The 20,982-nt window shown below is 37.1% G+C and overlaps 1 long non-coding RNA gene across 1 annotated transcript in view; it reads right to left on the bottom strand.

Moving 5' to 3' along the window:
• The window catches only part of LOC121374209, a 47,201-nt gene extending 28,178 nt beyond the window's left edge, over window positions 1–19,023 (bottom strand). The window contains exons 1-2 of the long non-coding RNA XR_005958201.1: window positions 18,981–19,023; window positions 14,669–14,778 (exon numbers count right to left, since the gene is read on the bottom strand). This is a non-coding gene — a long non-coding RNA (uncharacterized LOC121374209). The remainder of the gene's footprint in view (window positions 1–14,668; window positions 14,779–18,980) is intronic.
• Between the last annotated feature and the right edge of the window lie 1,959 nt (window positions 19,024–20,982).

Here is a 20,982-nt window from a genome sequence, read left to right as displayed (position 1 = left end):
ACTTTTAGAACAGGTTTACTTAATTGGAAACACTCACTTCTCTGAATTAATAAACAATATATCAACCTTTTATTTGCCTGCATCTCGGCGTGTGTTAATTCCTTTTTTACAGATACAACATTTCATGTCACAGCAGAACATTATATTCGCGTTTCTGTTGGCGATTAGTATATATAATTTAACTCTAGAATGCTTGTGTCTGTGAATTAACGGTTTCTGCACTCTGTGTTTTCATCAGTTAGTCGTTAAACACGCGGATGTTCCTTCTACCGTAAAGCTGTTTTACTCTGGGCATTCTTGCATCGTACAGAATGGGCAGTTATAAAACTGTAAAAAAAAGTGTATTATACCAGAATTAGCCTAAACGCCAAATTTACAGTAGCATTTTGTAATATTTCCTCCCAATAATTTGTCATTAGTAGCTGTGGCAGCATAAATTCCGTGTGTGGATTTCGTCGGGTCTACAGAGGGATATATCTAATTCAATGAGGTTGTCGTATTTACAAAACGTTACCGTTAACATACACGTTTAAATGTCTTCTCTAGCCGGTAGTCACATTTAAGCAGAACATACGTGATGTGAATGGTCTTCGTGGTATTTTGCTGGGTCGTTACACTGTGTTTTATTATAAATGTAGGATTTTTATACTGATATCATTTATCCAAGATATATTTTTCATGCTAGTCGGCTAGGATGTTGTTAAACATTCATTTATTCAATTAATTTCTCAAACATACTTGGGTACCGACTGACGTCCACATTAAGACGTTTGTTGATTTGCGTCATTGTTTTCGCATTGACAAAAGTGCTATAAATGACACTGTCTTTCACGGATGTAGCTATTTTAGGTAGTACTAAACTAAATAACTTCCGGCTGGCTCAAAGTTCGAGGTGCTCCGAACTTTTGATAGAGAAATAAACACCACAAGTCCTGTGATTGGTGATAAATGTGAGTGCGTTGGTTGTAAACAAAAAAGAGTTTCATCTGGGTAAAAAATGTATGCAATTTTATTTCATCTAGCACCACTGTCTCAAGTAGGCTTCTGTTTGAAAATTGTATGGGGTACCTGTAAAAAGGTACTCGAATTTTGTGCGGAACTAGGGTAGTCATAGACGCTACTCGTTATCTCAGAAATGAGAAGCTTGACCCCCATTTTTTCTGATTCACTTTATGGGTGAGGGGTGGTAGTGTTAATATCCGTGGCGTTTATATCGATTGATACGCTGCAGGTAGGAGGTTTAGCCACATATGTCACTATTGGATTTGATTTGTTAGTATACACCCTTTACTGCTGTGTACAGTGTGTTATATTGGTAATGATATATATATATAATTTTGTCTGACACCTAATAACCGATTTGTTTTCCGTGATAGGGTGTTGTTAAACATTCATTAATTCATTTATGAAGTGAGTCTGGAACTTAAATGGCTTTGTTGTTTATATTTAGTCCATCTTTCATGTAGTGAAAACAAAACCCGCTATCGACTCTTTGTGTGAAATACACTGAAAACAGAAATACAACGCGACTACAATGTTTGCCTGTAACATTAAAGTTTGGTTGCTAGGAAGGGATTACTCCATACTGAGATTGAGGAGAATTGCACATACCGTTGATCATATCACAGAATTGAATATTTGTAATTAAGTAAACCTATTGTAATTACAAACTATCATAGCCCATATTTGCGTTTCTGTTTGTGTTCAGTATACATTTAATACCGGTACTACATCGGGACCTCACTTATTGTCACACATATGGTACAAAGAGCGTGGGGGATGGGGGTGGCATATCAATACAGCATATTATTTAGTATATATCCGCTTTAGATATACTAGTCGTAAATAAGTCTGCTCACTATATAACATTGGTATTGCCACGTGCTCACATTTATAATAATGTACATGAATGAATTAATGTTTAACGACATCCCAGCATGAAAAATACACCGTCTGTTGGGTGTCAAACTATGGTAAATGCGGAAATTAAGTGATGATCAACATAATTATATTTAAAAAATCAAAAGTTAAATTAAACCGGTGTAAAGAGCTGTGCCAAAATACAACATCACCGGTAAGTACATTCAAAATTTGGTATAAAATTCAGTATCTTTTAACATTTCAACACAAATTCAGGATGAAATCGAAACGAATCCAGCATGTTTCTTCTACCAAATATTTTTTTTCTAGTTTACTTCAGATGCTTGCACTGACAGTGCTCACACTGAGGTGGAGGATCCTTCTTCAGAATAAATGAATGAGTCAAGTCTGTATGATCGATGCCAGCACGACACAAGACGGTTTCATCCTTCCTGCATTGCTTATAAATAAATGTAAATTTAAACATCGACACGATGTTCTGAGAACACGATGACACTAAATATCTAAGCGGTCTGACCTTGTTTGACTCACGCCGTTTTGATGATCTTGTGGTCTTAAACGTTTAAATGGCTACAAGTCAAGCATCGCCGTAAGCAAGATTTGTATTGGAAATAGCTATTATTTACCGTCTGAAGTATTGGCATTAGTGATGAACAGTAAACACTAGGGGCCAAATGTACAAAGCCTGTTGTTAACTTACACGCGTGTAACTACATACATTTACAATGCTTAAACACCTGGCTTACACGCGTGTAACTACATACATTTACAATGCTTAAACACCTGTCTTACACGCGTGTAACTACACACATTTACAATGCTTAAACACCTGTCTTACACGCGTGTAACTACACACATTTACAATGCTTAAACACCTGTCTTACACGCGTGTAACTACACACATTTACAATGCTTAAACACCTGTCTTCCACGCGTGCAACTACACACATTTACAATGCTTAATCACCTGGCTTACACGCGTGTAACTATACACATTTACAATGCTTAAACACCTGGCTTACACGCGTGTAACTACATACATTTACAATGCTTAAACACCTGGCTTACACGCGTGTAACTACACACATTTACAATGCTTAAACACCTGTCTTACACGCGTGTAACTACACACATTTACAATGCTTAAACACCTGTCTTACACGCGTGTAACTACATACATTTACAATGCTTAAACACATACTTTTAAGAAAAACAAGCCTAATAAATTCGGCCCTAGGTCTTTGATCTGCTAGCCGTGGCACCGGTTTCTCCGAGAAGAAACCATAGGGTTCACCAAGTGTCATAACAGCAACGCACCATCGCACCAAAGATACACGACCCGTGTGCTTTGACTGTCTTGTTGTGTAATGCACAATCCCTTCAAACATATCTGACGTCACCTTCTATAACTATCTTTCAGCATACTAGTTCTTCAATGCCTTCATAACTACCGTTCGCGATACTAGTTCTCCAATGCCTTCATAACTAGCTGTCGCGATACTAGTTCTTCAATGCCTTCATAACTAGCTGTCGCAATACTAGTTCTTCAATGCCGTCATAACTACCGTTCGTGATACTAGTTCTTCAATGCCTTCATAACTAGCTGTCGCAATACTACTTCTCCAATGCCTTCATAATTAGCTGTCGTGATACTAGTTCTTCAATGCCTTCATAACTAGCTGTCGCGATACTAGTTCTTCGATGCCTTCATAACTAGCTGTCGGAATACTAGTTCTTCACTGCTTTCATAACTACCGTACGTGATACTAGTTCTTCAATGCCTTCATAACTAGCTGTCCCAATACTAGTTCTCCACTGCCTTCATAACGAGCTGTTGCGATACTAGTTCTCCACTGCCTTCATAACTAGCTGTCGCAATACTAGTTCTTCAATGCCTTCGTAACTAGCTGTCACATTACTAGTTCTTCACTGCCTTCATAACTAGCTGTCACATTACTAGTTCTCCACTGCCTTCATAACTAGCTGTCGCGATACGAGTTCTTCAACCATAGGGTTCAACAAGTGTCATAACACCATCGCACCAAAGATACACGACCCGTGTGCTTTGACTGTCTTGTTGTGTAATGCACAATCCCTTCAAGCATATCTGACGTCACCTTCTATAACTATCTTTCAGCATACTAGTTCTTCAATGCCTTCATAACTAGCATTCGTGATACTAGTTCTTCAATGCCTTCATAGCTAGCTGTCACAATACTAGTTCTTCACTGCCTTCAAAACTAGCGTCCGTGATACTAGTTCTTCGATGCCTTCATAACTACCGTTCGTGATACTAGTTCTTCAATGCCTTCATAACGAGCTGTCGCGATACTAGTTCTTCAATGCCTTCATAACTAGCTGTCGCGATACTAGTTCTTCAATGCCTTCATAACTAGCTGTCGCGATACTAGTTCTTCAATGCCTTCATAACTACCGTTCGTGATACTAGTTCTTCAATGCCTTCATAACTAGCTGTCGCAATACTAGTTCTTCACTGCCTTCATAACGAGCTGTCGCGATACTAGTTCTTCAATGCCTTCATAACTAGCTGTCGCAACACTAGTTCTTCACTGCCTTCATAACTACCGTTCGTGATACTAGTTCTTCAATGCCTTCATAACTAGTTGTCGCAATACTAGTTCTTCAATGCCTTCATAACTAGCTGTCGCAATACTAGTTCTTCACTGCCTTCATAACTAGCTGTTGCGATACTAGTTCTTCAACGCCTTCATACCTAGTGTTCGCGATACTGGTTCTTCAGTGCCTTCATAACTACCGTTCGTGATACTAGTTCTTCAATGCCTTCATAACTAGCTGTCGCAATACTAGTTCTTCACTGCCTTCGTAACTAGCTGTCGCGATACTAGTTCTTCAATGCCTTCATAACTACCGTTCGCGATACTAGTTCTTCAATGCCTTCATAACTACCGTTCGTGATACTAGTTCTTCAATGCCTTGATAACTAGCTGTCACGATACTAGTTCTCCAATGCCTTCATAACTAGCGTTCGTGATACTAGTTCTTCACTGCCTTCATAACTAGCGTCCGTGATACTAGTTCTTCAATGCCTTCATAACTAGCGTTCGTGATACTAGTTCTTCAATGCCTTCATAACTAGCGTTCGTGATACTAGTTCTTCACTGCCTTCATAACTAGCTGTCGCAATACTAGTTCTTCAATGCCTTCCTAACTACCGTTCGTGATACTAGTTCTTCACTGCCTTCATAACTACCGTTCGTGATACTAGTTCTTGAATGCCTTCATAGCTAGCTGTCACAATACTAGTTCTTCACTGCCTTCATAACGAGCTGTCGCGATACTAGTTCTTCAATGCCTTCATAACTAGCGTTCGTGAAACTAGTTCTTCACTGCCTTCATAACTAGCGTTCGTGATACTAGTTCTTCACTGCCTTCATAACTAGTGTTCGTGATACTAGTTCTTCACTGCCTTCATAACTACCGTTCGTGATACTAGTTCTTCAATGCCTTCATAACTAGTTGTCGCAATACTAGTTCTTCAATGCCTTCATAACTAGCTGTCGCAATACTAGTTCTTCACTGCCTTCATAATTAGCTGTCGCAATACTAGTTCTTCAATGCCTTCATAACTACCGTTCGTGATACCAGTTCTTCAACGCCTTCATAACTAGCGTTCGCGATACTAGTTCTTCAATGCCTTCATAACTAGCTGTCGTAATACTAGTTCTTCACTGCCTTCATAACTAGCGTTCATGATACTAGTTCTTCAATGCCTTCATAGCTAGCTGTCACAATACTAGTTCTTCACTGCCTTCATAACTAGCTGTCGCAATACTAGTTCTTCACTGCCTTCATAACTACCGTTCGTGATACTAGTTCTTCAATGCCTTCATAACTAGTTGTCGCAATACTAGTTCTTCAATGCCTTCATAACTAGCTGTCGTGATACTAGTTCGTCAACGCCTTCATACCTAGCGTTCGCGATACTGGTTCTTCAGTGCCTTCATTACTACCGTTCGTGATACTAGTTCTTCAATGCCTTCATAACTAGCTGTCGCAATACTAGTTCTTCACTGCCTTCATAACTAGCTGTCGCAATACTAGTTCTTCACTGCCTTCATAACTAGCTTTCGCGATACTAGTTCTTCAATGCCTTCATAACTAGCGTTCGTGATACTAGTTCTTCACTGCCTTCATAACTAGCGTTCGTGATACTAGTTCTTCAATGCCTTCATAACTAGCGTTCGTGATACTAGTTCTTCACTGCCTTCATAACTAGCTGTCGCAATACTAGTTCTTCACTGCCTTCATAACTAGCTGTCGCAATACTAGTTCTTCACTGCCTTCATAACTAGCTGTTCGCGATACTAGTTCTTCAATGCCTTCATAACTACCGTTCGTGATACTAGTTCTTCAATGCCTTCACAACTAGCTGTCGCGATACTAGTTCTTCAATGCCTTCATAACTAGCGTTCGTGATACTAGTTCTTCAATGCCTTCATAACTAGCGTTCGTGATACTAGTTCTTCACTGCCTTCGTGTTGCAGCACACAGACATACAGGGAGATCTGAAGATAAGGTGGGGGTTGGGGGTGGGAGGGGGGATGATACAAAAATAAACAGTATTTAATTGTGTCAACGATGATAGACTATCGACTGAATCACTTTGCCACTGTGCTATATATGCAGAGCCCAACATAATGGCCGCCCAAGCTATTTGTGGCTTTCTTGTTTCCTGACAGTCGAACCTATTTCCTCGATTTTTTCTTAATCATCGATTCCCGCCACCGTATAATGTATATAAATATAAGTCGTGGTAAAAATGTAAACCCACGACTGTGGATAGATGTGTTAAATCTGAGAGAACCCTTTTTAAAAAGTACATGTACCTGGAATATTTCGTCATTGCTTAAATCGAAAAGTATATAACATCCTTTCTCAAAGCTGCATTTGTATGTAACTTAAATCTGAGTGGCCAGTCAAAAGAAAGCGACGAATGTCGCGTCAAAGATACGAAACAGGATTGGATGATCTCTTGTAACTGCTTAAATACATATTTTTACAGATTCTAAAGACTGCATCTTGTAAAATCTGTATTCATTTCGACGGCTTCATTCTTGGAAAACCACTGAAATAGAAAATACACAGTTAAAATGGATCACCCTTAACCACTTTCACAACGAATTGATTTCCCAGAGCAGCACAAACAAAGTAGCCGTGAAATAACTATCGCCCTGTCACCAATTTGTCACGACTAAACACAGCAATCCTGTTGTAAATCTACACTCTTTCCGTGGAAGCAGACAGTTTCTCAAATAGACATGTCGAAATGAATACAGACCGCGTTCACGCGCTGTAACTTCAGTGCCATAGATGTACTACCGGATAATAGACTGTGGTGTATCCGCCTGCCTGTGACATACCGTCCTTCCTCGACTAGCAAGGCGTTGTTCCGCTCAACCACTTCGTTATATTTGAGGCTAGCAGTATATACTTTACATTGTTCGTGCAGGTTTCTGGGTCTCTCTCTCTCTCTCTCTCTCTCTCTCTCTCTCTCTCTCTCTCTCTCTCTCTCTCTCTCTCCCCCCCCCCCCCATTGGCGTATGAAGCGGGTAGGCAAGGAGGCATGTGCCCCCCACTTTTCAGATATTTTGCTTTATATTTGCTTTATAATAGTGTAAATATAAAAGTCCTGCCCCCCCCCCCCCCCACTTTTTGGCACCTTCCTAGTGCTGCTCTCTCTCTCTCTCTCTCTCTCTCTCTCTCTCTCTCTCTCTCTCTCTCTCTCTCTCTCTCTCTCTCTCTTTCTCTCGACGAGCAATTTGTTTACTTTACATTTTTCGCCAAGAATGTTTGTGTAACCTCACACACACACACACACGCACACACAACTGCGATGTTATTCCTCACCGAGTGCACGGGTGACAGCATTCTACATGCGATTGGCGAATACAGCACACAATTACTGGTCAGAGTTTGTTTTGTTTAATGACACCTCTAGATCATATTGATTTGTTAATCATCAGCTATTGGATGTCGAACATTTGGCAGTTTTTTATATACATAGTCTTAGAGAGGAAGCCATCAAAATGTTCCCATTAGTAGCAAGGGATTCTTATATACACCACCCCACAGACAGGATAGCACATAACACGGTCTTTGATATACTGGTTGGAACGAGAACTAGGCCAACCGACTGGGTTCGATACTAGAACGCTTTACCAGTGGTCTAGATTCCGCCCATCAGTGGTCAGTGACTCAGATAAAATGTTTTAAAGTATTTTCAGTAGCATGGATCTGCAAAGGATCTTTTGTATGCACGTACCTATAGGCAGCACAGGGCATACCAAGTCTTCTAGAAATCAACAGGTAGACGGCCACGTGGAACTTATAGGACAAAATATGAAATGGTTAGTACCAGTACTATTTGACTAGTTCCTGACGTGGCCATTTGATTTAACGTGAAGCGCATAAACCAATCTAGCGGACGTTACCAACAAGCGGTTGACTGGACTTACATCTGGCTCAGACAGGTTCAGGCAGAGATGACAAAACAAGATCTGTGTGGAAGGAACAGAGAATACAGACCGAAAACTATGGCCCGTCGAAATGGTTCTGATAGCTATATGCTCAGGACAGCGTGCTTGAATTGTAATTGGCTATAAGCACGAACATGGAGTTAAAATGAATATACTCGTGGGACAAATCAGATCAATAAAAAACATGATGAAATGTACATGGGTCATCTTTAATGTCGATGAGCCTGGTTCATGAAACTATAATTTCATCTCAATCTGATGTTTCAGTCCAGAGATATAGATCAATAATGTTTTCTTCATTTGTTGGTGTTATTCATCATCTATACATATATAAGATACATATAAAAGCTTTGAAATAACCCCAAAATCACAGCTGTATGTCGGCCAAAAAACAAGGTGGCAAGGTCGAATCAAACTATATCTCTAGAATGAAAGGTCAGATTGATTTCAAATGTATACAGTAATCATAACTCACGAATGTAAACTCAAACACTAAGTTTCATGAGAGTTGAAATGGATCATGGATATTCTTGACTGATTTGATATGGAATGTTCCTCGTGCAAAATCTATCTGATTAGTTCAACGGGCAATAAATGGGGTTGTTGATTTCCTTTACTGTTTTCGTGTTTTGTTTGTTGTTTGTTGATTGCTATTTGTTTAGGGAATATTGGTTTTGGTGTTTTTTTTAGAAGAAAGAAACACAAAGGAAATAGTAGTACAGTACGGACTATGACTATCTTACATTTAGCATACAGTGGAGCAGCTTAACCTGATGACCTATAACATGTTGTCTGGCGACCGCGGAACAAAAATGGTTTTATACATAATGGTTTATTACGAACGAGAGGCTTATTATCCCAAGTTCCCTTATGACTCTGATTACTGTAAGCCCTAATCAATGTTAAACAGACTACGTAATAGCGCGAGAAATCAGGAAGGTTTGTTTTGTGACAATGTAGGTTCATTTTGCAAAAGGTGGCCCGTCTGACAATCCTAACAGGACTTAGTAGGGAGAGGATGTGTTTTAATGGATAGTAAACACTAGTGTTAGCTTTACATATCAGAGATTATGTCGCCTAGATAATTATTAAAATAAAAGTATCTGCCTTCAGCAAAAGGAATTTGCGACAGTGACACCCTTTATTTCTATGAAGGATTCTGATCAGTTCTATATATATGCACGCCATGCCCATGGGATGTGTGTCGCTTGGTGCATCAGTGGCCGAGGGCTTACTTTGAAAGTACAAATTTATAAATGAAACATTAGTAGAATAGTTGTAAATAAATATAACATATAGTCCGTCCCACAGGGACCCCTTTTTCATACTATGGAATTAACTACAAGTTATTTATTTATTAGCCGATTGATTTGTAAATTGCACACAAAAATAGTAATACTTTTTAGCATTATTTCCAAAACACTTTCACGTTTTTTATTACGTGAAACCAAACTGAAATTATTTACGAAAACCATGTTTATAGAATGATGGGACGGACTATATACAGTATATTCAATTCCATACTATATTCGATGTTGCTTATTTATGTGCATCTGTAAAATAAGCAAACAAAACCCCGAAAACAAAACAAAAACATGTTGGTCCCAGCTACATGCCATGCCACTGTCAGTCGTGTTTCCGTATAAAAAAGGTTTCTAGATTCTAGAAACAATTCCACAGGCCATGTTCTTCTCTTAATTATTTATCATCCGGACATTGATCTGATCCCGACACTGTGTAAAAGATCTACTGGTTATAGACGTGTGGAATTAACAATGCTAACAGTGTCCTGTTGCGGCTCGTTCAGTTACCAAAATGACCATGAGCGTACAAACTGCACTGTTATACTGAACAACAGAAGAACCGCGAATATTAAGACTATGGAAACGCACCACCTATTTTTTGTGCAGATATATGTTGTTTTAGGCAATTTATTAAACAGGAATTGCATTTCAGTAATTCATAATCATCACCTTTGTTTGTTTCGGAATTCTTTTTAATACAAATGCAATAGTGCCAGATGCCAAAATGCCAAAACGCGTATTTTTCACTTGAAAGAAGAAAGAAAGAAATGTTTTATTTAACGACGCACTCAACACATTTTATTTACGGTTATATGGCGTCAGACATATGGTCAAGGACTACACAGATTTTGAGAGGAAACCCGCTGTCGCCACTACATGGGCTATTTCCGATTAGCAGCAAGGCATCTTTTATTTGCGCTTCCCACAGGCAGGATAGCACAAATCATGGCCTTTGTTGAACCAGTTATGGATCACTGGTCTGTGCAAGTGGTTTACATGCCTCGATTGGGATCCGAACCCAGTACCTACCAGCCTGTAGACCGATGGCCTAACCACGACGCCGGTTTTTCACTTGAAAAGTTGAATTCATGTGCAACATTCTCCTTTGCATAATAACACAATCACGAATCTATGACGTTAGTTTACCTAACTTTCACCGTGACAAATCCACGATGTCTAGACTTTCTTGAAATCAACGTAACCACGCAATAGGTCTATTAGCAGCAGGAATTTCTGCCAGAGAGATAGCCAGACGATTTAATTGTCGCCATGCGACAATTACACGATTAGAGGTAAGGTACAGACAGACTGGAGTTACAAGGGATTCGACCGAGACCAGGTGCGTACACAACGCGTTACGACACCAGCCCAAGACCGTCATATACGGCTGCTTCATTTACGCGACCGTTTCCGAACATCAACACGTACAGCTCGGACCAATAGCTCCCATCATGGTACGACGTCGATTACGAGCCGCCGGACTACGTGCAAGACAACCTTACATTGGATCAATTTTGACTCGGCAGTGGGCACAGCAACATCACAACTAGCGTAGATTGCAGTGGAGGCAAGGCCTTTTCACAGATGAAAGCATGTTCCATCTCTATCACACGCAGATTGCTGTGTTTTTAAATCCATCATAGGGAGGTTTTAGATACCATCACCGGACTCCCCTGTACATTTGGAGAGAACGTCTTACTGCTGTGAATTACAGAGATCACGTTCTACGGCCGATAGTTATCCCCCATTTTCGTGCCCATCCAGAATTAGAGATTTTGCAGCGAGACAATGCTCGTCCGCACACTGCAAGTATATGCATGCAGTTTTTGCAATGTAGTCACATCAACGTCATGCAATGGCACCTGATATGGGACCCATTGAACACGTGTGGGACGAAATTGGGTTGCGATTGTCCAGAGGACGCTTTGGTGCGAGAATGGACGAGAATTCCACAGACATTCTTCCAAAATCTGGTCACCTCTATGAGAAGACGATGTACGCTTTGCATAGCCACACGTGGAGGACACACACGATACTGACATTTAGAGACATCTTTGTAATCTGATGTTACATTTTAATTTCATTGAGTAATAAATTCATCAACACATTAATAAAATTCTATTCAAACAATTTTACAACTTTTTTCATTTTTACATTTTCTATGCTATCATTATTATAATTTGAAATATTCAGCAATTTTAATTTCCTTGACAAGACATTATGAAACATTTTCTAAGAGGTGCGTTTTCATAGTCTTTGAGTATATATATATATATATATATGCATACACATGCATTTTTTGTTTGGTACAAGTGATTCGGTTATATATTGTCAAACTGGGCCTACATTGTTCACAAGGCATTGATCATTTTGATAGATGCAAAAAGTATTGGGATTCAAAGAGAATTAATATTTGCGTTTCTCTTATGGTTCAGTATAGTTTGTAGTAATTTTACCCCCTTCTAAAATCGGACGTTAAAATGTTGGTTTTTATTGGGAATAGTTTTATAGCACATGTTTGTGATTGTGTTAAAGGGACATTCCTGAGTTTGCTGGACTTTTTGAGATGTTATCGACTAACAGAGACTTTTTAACGATTGTAATTACATATCAAATATATTTTCCTGCATAACATATTAGTGGCTGTATATTAAACGTGTTTCTGATCGTTCTCATATTTGTACTAGCGTAAATTTCATTTTATTTCCTAAAATAAATTTTTTTCGTACGTACGAATCCAGTTTGGGCTTCTTACAAATATTAAGACGATCAGAAACACATTGAATATACAGACACTGATATGTTATGCAGGAAAATATATTTGATATGTAAGTTTAATCGCAGAACTATTTTATTAGTCGGAAACATTTTACAATGTAGCAAACTCAGGAATGTTTCTTTAAAGGACTGGTCTGAGTTTACACCGAATAAATTTAGTTTTTTAAACTAACGGTGTTACATATTAAATTCCAATCATTTCGTACGTATCAGTTTCTGTATATTTAATGTATCTCTGATCGTCCTAATATTTGTAAGTAGACCAAAGTGGATTGGTACAAGTACGTACGAAAAAATATAAACTAGGGAAAAAAGAAGTTTGATCTAGTTGAAACACTAGGATGGCCAGAAATACTTACAGCCACAAATATGTTATGCAGTAGTGAAGAGGTCTGTTAGTCGGCAACATCGTAACAATTGCAGAAAACTGAGGATAGTCCCTTTAAAGACGTGTGGTATTAATTACGCCCCAGCCACCCACCCTCCGGTTTATACGTTCATTGAAATAATAATTATTAATGGATCCTTAGGCTCGAGATTCATACAAAAAATATTTCAGCACCTCTAAATCACATATCGATTTTATTATTATTATTTGGATTTGTTTGTTTCAATTTTATAGTTTGTATCATGCCAGCAAAGAGTTCTGCTGGACTCGTCACCACCAACCAATGTAATCTGTCTCCTTTGTGTCCTTGTCATTTAAAAAGGATTTCTTTTAAAACACAACTCTCCCGACCAGACGTTATTAGACGGCACTGCGAGACGTACTGAAACATTATATGTCAGACGGAAACTTTAAAATTTTTTATATAAAGATCGTTAAATGATGTATGTACAAAACACATAGTAATTGGAATGAAATACTGGCTATTGATAAGGGATCGTCTCAAAGTTGAATTATTAAAACAGAAAAAAAGAAAAACAAAAGAAATTATTTCGTCTTTGGGAGGATGTCATTTATAGAATCACCATTTCGTCGGTTTTTACAAGGTTTTTTTTTTTATTAAACAATAACAATGTCTGCTAATTTAAACGGGATTTAAAAAACAAAACAATTAAAAAACCCTCTGTAACAAAAAAAATGTGTGCATACACAATTTATTGACTTAATTTGTTTGCATAGTCCCAAATACTATGCACTAATAATATTTAAGAAAATTGAAAATATGTATCCATGGTATCTGTCATTACTTTCTGAAATGGAATGTAAAATAAAATAGTACATGGAAGCGCTAATAGTTTTGGTATGTGCATATAAATCTGACCATGTATTTAATATTACTTCCCTTTGTATTATTTTAATGTATTAATATACATAACTTTAATCTGAGTGATAGGCTTGGAAGAACTCTGTACAAATGCATACAACTTAATCACTAGATCGTTAACAGGGTCTATCACATCACTTCAGAAGTGGAATGACAGACTAGTAAGAACAATGTATAAATGCTGATCATCGAAGTACACATACAAGTTTAACAGTATCTATCATATCACTTTTAGAAATGGAATGACAAACATAATGACAATATTGGAAGGGCTAATGATTTGTTGGTGTATGTGTATATTATATCTTGTTTACCTTACATTGTTATGAGTCTCACATGCTGCAGAGTACTTAATATTTCAGGAAATTGGAAAATAGCTCACATCATCTGTCAGTGTCATATTATTTTAGAAATGGAATGACAACACTATAATTTAATATGAATGATAGACTTGGAAGAACTCTGTACAAATGCATACAACTGAATCACTAGAAAAATAGTCTTTTACATATAGCCATAATGTTGTTAATAACAATGACCATCAGATCGATTGATGTGTGGAGTCATTCTTTCATCTTCTGTTTTGAACTGGCAACAATAGAACAAATGCATATATAAATCATGAACTTTGTTGCCATGTATAAAAGAAAATGCAACCACCCTTCACCCAAACCGACATAACCAAACCAGTGTGATCAATCTCCAAAATGTCATTCTAATCCACACCCATGGAAGGAAGATCAAGGTGACATATTTGATGAACTGTTGCAATCAAAACCTGGTGTCCCCGAATATATATAGAGAGCAATTGCTACCTTAGAGCCTGGAGTTTGGCTTTGTTGTGATGCCATTGATGAATGCATAAATCAATGCTTCAATCTTTCACAAATTCATATTCTTATTTGCTGTGACTCACCTTTATTCATCAAACTGCTGCCATGGGAAATGATGATGTCACTTATGCCTTTCTCACAAGGAATCAAGCTCTCAGCAAGGATATCCTTATAATTCCCATCAATTTGGATCCTAGAGGAACAGAAACGCACTGGTGTATGGGAATCATTAACATTAAATAGAGGGACTGGATTTTGTTTGATTCTTTGGGTTGCAAAGCATCATGTCGGCTAGAAGAGATATTTTACATACTACTGTGGATTGTAGCTGCTGCTCACCACATAGCAGATGCACCATTCAACTATTCCCAATGGAAGTGCAAGTTTTCAAGTGACACAATTCATCAACCGAATGGTTTTGATTGTGGTGTATATGCAATCGTTATTGCATACAGTCTTGTTGCAAAGAAATCTTTTGGAATTATTGACAGCAACTTTGCAAGACGATGGCTACAGCTGACTATTTTTACTGGATACATGCATAAGACCATTCTTCCTAGGACTGACAGGAGGTCAAGGAGACATGGTTTCAAGCCCATACCTAGATTAACTCCAGAGAATGTTGTTGTCACAGACTGTGCTTTAACAAATGTGCTTGTCAAAAACATCGATGATTTAAAGCTTAGCAAAGATTGGTCACATTGTAATGTTTCCTCATGCAGTGGAAACGTTTATTTTAACTCGGTTCAAGTGCCTTGTATGTGTAGGCGATGGTTTCATGCTGACTGTTTATCAGGGCATATACTTGATCAGTATCAGGTTTGCAGAGTGCTCTGAGCAATCCAGTTGAAACAATTGTGTTCTTTTGGTGTTGCAGCTCCTACATATTTATAAAATGTGTACGAAGTGGCTTAATCATTATGGACCAATTGGTGAAATACTGTTATACAATTTAGTGGGGTTTAATTGGGGAAACAATGTAAAGGTCTTTGTTGCTGAATGGGTCCCACCAATCAACCCTCATTAGCATAATCTATCTATGGTATATGAGAACTGGACTAAAATCTCAAACTGTATATTATGCATACAGAATGAAGATGGATCTATTGTATTTCATCCAAAAATGAAAATATGTATTGATGTTTATGCAATTAGCAGCAATACTAGATCAATTGTTACCATTTTTAACACAAGGTATTAAATAGTTAACATGAATGATCATGAACTGAACATTAAGTCATTAATTCAACATGGAATTTTTAATCAAATACAACATCTAAATCATTTAACATTATGTTAATTTTATTTTAAACAAAACAATAGCAAAGTATTTAAACGTGCAGTGTCTATTTTTATTTTTTTTATCTTTTGATATCTTAAAATTACTAATGTAAAATACAAGCAAAACTGCAGTTTCAATGAACTATTGCGTTTTTTCTATCGACAACACGCAACACTCAGATTTCAATGCCATTTTCATGAAAAGCGGTCCGTGGCTTGGGTATACTATACACACACATATACATAATAAATATCATACATCTTATTATAAGAAATAACATCGCAAAATAATAATAATTAAAAATAGCTATGTACATCTATTACAATGTACCGGCCTCGTTGGCGTCGTGGTTAGGTCATCGGTCTAGAGGCTGATAGGTACTGGGTTCGGATCCCAGTCGAGGCATGGTTTTTTTTAAATCCAGATACCGACTCCAAACCCTGAGTGAGTGCTCCGCAAGGCTCAATGGGTAGGTGTAAACCACTTGCGCCGACCAGTGATCCATAACTGGTTCAACAAAGGCCATGGTTTGTGCTATCCTGCCTGTGGGAAGTGCAAATAAACGATCCCTTGCTGCTAATCGGAAAGAGTAGCCCATGAAGTGGCGACAGCGGGTTTCCTCTCAAAATCTTTGTGGTCCTTAACCATTTGCCTGACACCATATAACCGTAAATAAAATGTGTTGAGTGCGTCGTTAAATAAAACATTTCTTTCCATCACAGTGTAACATGATAGGGATCGGCAAAGTCATGGAGGACAGTTATATTAGTAAGACAATTAAGGAAAGAATATTTCCATTAGCGTAAAAATAAACTAAGTGGAATTAATGGACTTTTTTTAATTTTAAAGAGGTAAAATGCCCCCATTTTCCTGTGAAGCGGTCTTCATTGTACCCTAAAATATATTTTTCTATTGTTCGATAATATTTTATAAAACTACGAGCTTCCATAAATTTTGGTAGTTTTTCTTTATTTTTACAACTACATGTATATATGTATCTTTTAAGTATAACAAGTAGATGATTTATTAAAATGCTTTGACTAGGGATACCCACCAAAACATCTTGAATATTTAATTTAATAACTGATTCTATCTTTGTTTCGAGCTAAATTTCAAATGTTTTCCATATTTGATTAGAGTGAGGGCAATAGAAAAATATATGTTCCAAAGATTCTGGTTCGTTAGCACAAAAACTGCATTTATTATCCGCCTGTATGCCACACATACAGAGATAGGTATTTGTTGTCAAAATACGATGTATGAGCTTGAATTGAAAGTTTTGTGTTTTAATGTTAGGGGTAATTTGTTTTATAATTTCAAAACATTTTGACAAACGACCTTCAGTAATATTTCTATTAAGTTTTTGTGACCATTTATTCGCACTATGTTACGTATGTAATGTAGAAAACACTTTTGATTTTATATATAAATAGTAAATAAAGTTACAGCTTTTCGATTTTTGCATTCTTTTAAAAATATTATCATTATCTGGGGTTTTCAAAGTTAATATATGTCCTTTTATTTTGCGTAACCAATATTTTAGAATATATTAAAGTATTTTAAAGTATAGTAAATAATTACCATTTAGGTTATATTCATGTTTAACTCTTATGAATCGCTTTATCATACCATTCGGTGTAAATAAATCACATACCTATTTTAGACCCTTTTCATACCAATGTAGGAACTGTTTAATTATTTTAGGTGGAATAAAATTTAGTAGTGAGGTTTGTATAGATTGGTTTTCATTTTGAAATTAATTTTCCTGTAGTAATGCATAATTATTGACTACATCTTTCCAGAATAAATTTTGGACACATTTTGATACCTTAAGTAATTGGGTTTTTTCTGAAATGAAAAAAATTCTAAACTTCGAGTAATATTGTCTTTGTCAACTTTTGCCACAAACCATTCTACTGCAATTGTTATCATTATCAGAACTAGTGCTGAATAAAGTTTATTTTAACTGCTGAATTGTCTATTATTCAGATTAAATTATATTGTTGTCATTCCATTTTTAAAGTAATATAACAGATGCTGTTAGTTATTTTTCAGTTATCTGAAATATTACTGCACAGCATGTGCAACTCCAAAAACTAAGAGAAAAAAGATATAATACACACACACGGTCATGTATATATGCATACACAAAGAAATCATTAGCCCTTCCAAGACTGTCATTCAGTTTGTAAGAAGGGAGCATTCATTGTTGATATTTGTCTTTGTCATTCAGATTAGGGTGTCCCGTTTACAAGAGGTTTCGATCACATTAACAGTTACGTATAGTAGAGGGCGAAAATTAAAATGGCGGCGTCCAGTGAGCTGCTTCGTTTCGCAATTGAAAATGAAGACATTGACAGAATATACATTCTTTTCTCTAATGATTTTATTTATGGAAACAAAAAAACACACACACACACACGCCCCCCCCCCCCCCCCACCCATACACACAACACAGGAAAGAAGAATGGGGAATGACATTTTTCAAGCATGCTAACAAACAATAAAATAAAACTAAATTAAGTAATAAATAAATAAATAAATAAATCTTTTATTTCTAAACATGGGCGGATCCAAGGGGGGGGACCAGGGGGACGCGTCCCCCCCCCCCAAAAAATTGTTCAAGTGCCCTCAAAATGCCCAAGTGCCCTTTTTGTTTGTAGAATTTTTTTTTTTTTAAGTAAACAATAATTATATTGTAGATAAATGAAATCAAGATTTTCGTGTACATGCGCAAGCTTGCAGATATGTGTCTGTGTTATTGAGTCTCAATGGGGCCCCATTGAGGTTCTAACGCGAGTGACGCCAATTTACTTCATTATTGCTATTATATTATGACGTAGAACTGTAGGAATTCATATTAATTGTAAATATCAAAACTTGTAGTAAGGTGCCCTTTTGACGAGTCAATGTGCCCTTCTTTTTTGGTCCCCCCCTAAAAATATTTCCTGGATCCGCCCATGCTAAAGTAACAAGAACAGCTTTCAAAACAATCAAACATATATTAAATATTCACACCAAGAGAATAAACAGACCTTAAATTAACAAGTTTCATGATCTGTGGTTTTCGAAATATTAAATAGACTACTATTGTCTATCCGTTTTTTACTTACGTGTAGCAAGCTCGATATCTGTGAAGACATGTGTACAGTTAGCGTTTCAGAGGAAAACGTCATAAAAGCGCAGAAAATAATGACGTCATAGCTCCTATTCGTAGTCATACTAACCGTGTGCGATCGAAACCTCTCTATTTAGCGAATTTGGTACCATGTTCTTCTTGAGGAGGTATATGATCACCTAGAAGTCTATTTGGAATTCCTGTCCTGGACGGAGGAGCCGGCGGAAGTCGACACCTGTGCCCATGACTGGCGTGCGTTACCCATGCTTGCTCTGAATGTGAACGTTAAACCCTATGATCATGACCATCTCGAATGTTCCAGTATTATGCGAAATAATCGTTGATGCTATTTATAATTAATATATATATATATTATATATATATATATATATATATATATATATATATATATATATATATATATATTAATTTTTTCAAGGGGATGGGGGTTCAAGGAGAGTCGAAATGATTTCGTCTTATTTACATCATTTTATTTATTTTTGCATCATTCAGTTTTGAGATGATCCCTAATCTTCTGCTACACAAAAGCAATATAACAACTCAAGGAACGTGCGGAAGCCAAGTCGTGTCACCCTGCCCTCACGTTACCACACACAAATTAGTTTTGTGACATTTATCACCAACCGTTTCCGTAACACGCGAACCCTTGTTGTATTGAGTATGGTAAATTATTCATAAACAAATTTTATGAATTATTTTGTAGGTTGTTTGGTGCAAACTTGGTCATATGGTTTACTAGTTTACTAGTACTGATGATTTTTCGCAATTTCATTCAGCTTGTTACTGTCGGTAATTCGATAACATCCCGGGGCCAGTTGTTCAAACGTTACTTACTTTTAACCAGTGGTCAAAAGACATTTTCAAAACCATGGACCGAATCAATACAAATAACAATTGGAAGCATGATGTGAGAACTTGATTTAGAGCAACCAAAGGCATTCATACATAATCAAATCTAAAGTTTATTTTGTATTTGTGAAGAAATAATTAAAAGAAAAACATTCGACTAATCATGGCTTAATTTAACTATGCTTTGAGCAACTGAACCCAGGAGTCTCTACACAATACCACGAGCCACAGTTGAACTCTTCCACAAGTGGAGAGCAGTGGGTGGTCGACAGATGTAGGCCATGACTACCAGAGAATATACTGAATAACAAAAGACACGCGAATATTTCAATATGCATATATATTTCTCATAATAACATTAATGGCGTACTGTCACGGATTTAAGGACATTATTTCTCTAAAAATGGATAATAAATAAAAGTTACATTAAGTGTTGGAAACCAAATCCAGCTATCGCATCACCTTAACTGAACCATGATGGAATGAAATCCATATCATCCCTCTCGGCAATTTTATTTTTTGAATTATGGACCATTGCCATAATTCAATTATTTTTACAAAATATCATTAATAAATGGTGTGGTGGTTATGAAGATGGTTGAATTAGGAACATTTAGGAAAAAATTAAATAATTTTTGTTCAGGTAATACTTTGTTAGACCATTAAATAGTCAGTGGTCTCTGACAATATGCCTTTATTTCGGTAACAATACCGCCATCATGGGCCTAAAGTATTCACAAGACGTTGGTAATGTTAAGAGATACAAGAACTGATGGGAATCAAGCCGAGTAATGTTTAAATAAATTGAAGAAAACTAAATAAATGCTCGTGTTTCTTTTGTTGTTCAGTATATATGCGATCACCTACTGAACTATGTCTAGGTAGATTAGTTTTACCGGAAACGTTTAGTCTGCATTAATACAGTCAAACCTCCTAAAAGGTTCCCGTCCATTAATCACCCGCCTGTCTTTATTCAAGCTGGGGGCGGAACGTAGCCCAGTGGTAAAGCCCCCTCGGTGGGTCCATCGTTACAGCCAGTGCATCACGATTGGTATATATCAAAGGTTGTGGTATGTGCTGTCCTGTCTGTAGGATGGTGCATATAAAAGATCTCTTGCTACTAATGG

This window comes from Gigantopelta aegis, chromosome 6 (genome assembly GCF_016097555.1).
Source record: "Gigantopelta aegis isolate Gae_Host chromosome 6, Gae_host_genome, whole genome shotgun sequence".
NCBI classification, from domain to species: domain Eukaryota; kingdom Metazoa; phylum Mollusca; class Gastropoda; order Neomphalida; family Peltospiridae; genus Gigantopelta; species Gigantopelta aegis.
The sequence above is the reverse complement of the archived record's forward strand: the minus strand, read 5'-3'. Positions and strand labels throughout refer to the sequence as shown.